This window comes from Frankliniella occidentalis, unplaced genomic scaffold (assembly GCF_000697945.3).
Source record: "Frankliniella occidentalis isolate FOCC.00 unplaced genomic scaffold, Focc_3.1 Scaffold53, whole genome shotgun sequence".
Taxonomy (NCBI): Eukaryota; Metazoa; Arthropoda; class Insecta; order Thysanoptera; family Thripidae; genus Frankliniella; species Frankliniella occidentalis.
In genome coordinates, this window is record NW_026267183.1 from 1445021 (window position 1) to 1445992 (window position 972).

Genomic DNA, 972 nt, shown 5'->3' on the forward strand with positions numbered 1-972 from the left:
CAATGGAGGGGGGAAGGGTAACAAAGTGGAGCGGCTCCTCAAGTGCTCATGATGATATTCCGAACCCCTTTGCAAGTAGTAGTGCAGACAGAATACATAAATAACATTTTAACCGCCTACTGTGTTCATACTATCTGTTTGTGGGTTAATCGTTTTACAGCGGGTACACTGTGGTCATAAATTTTTGCAAAAATACTTTTGTTTTGCAACCCTTATCATTTTGTGAACGAGTACTGAACACTCGAGACTCATATTTTTGTCGTTGTCGTTTTGGTCATCTTCTCTCCGTGATCTCTTCCGACCTGTCGTGTGGGTTAGGGTACGGGGGCTGGGACCGCAGGGGCCTCGCCACGCTGCCAGCCCCGTGCATTTCTCCGCCACACTTCGCCCCGCCTCCTGCCTCGCCTCGCCGTGGCTTTTGGTGGCCGTGGAACAATCGGCCAGCATTAATGGACGGAACAAAGACGACTGAGCGAGCGAAGCTTAGCAAAGTCCCCCGGGACGGAGAGAGGGGGGGGGGGGGGGGGAGAGGAAGCGATTGTGGAGGAAAGGCTTGCAGCCAACGAGCAACGCCCTCAAGGCTTTTGTGCGGTGCTGACCAACGAGACCCAAATTGACGGGTCGCGCATCGGAACAAGGGGAGGCAGAAGGCACGGTGGTTGCAGGCTGCTGCAAAATTTCTTCGTTCATCGACTTTTTTTTTTTCGTGGGGGCGGTGGGAGGGGGAGTATTGTGCTGACAGCATTAGGGCCGATTGAAAAATATAGTGCGATGAAGAAAAGTAAAGTGTCCTTCCTTGCCCCTTATTTCCCCTCATTTTAATTTAAAACAGCATTGCGGTTTTTCTTTTAAAACGTCAGATACTCAAATAATTATGATGTACGTGTGGAAGTTATCATAATCATTCATCCACCAACTTGTTTTTTTATTTATATTTTGGTGGGGTAGAGTGACCAATGTATTGCCGTCGTG

The 972-nt window shown here is 49.1% G+C and overlaps 1 protein-coding gene across 1 annotated transcript in view; it reads left to right on the plus strand.

Moving 5' to 3' along the window:
* LOC127749425 (sodium channel protein 60E-like) overlaps nucleotides 1-972 on the plus strand; it is a 16958-nt gene that overhangs the window by 1789 nt on the left and 14197 nt on the right. The gene's annotated exons all lie outside the window — the stretch shown is intronic.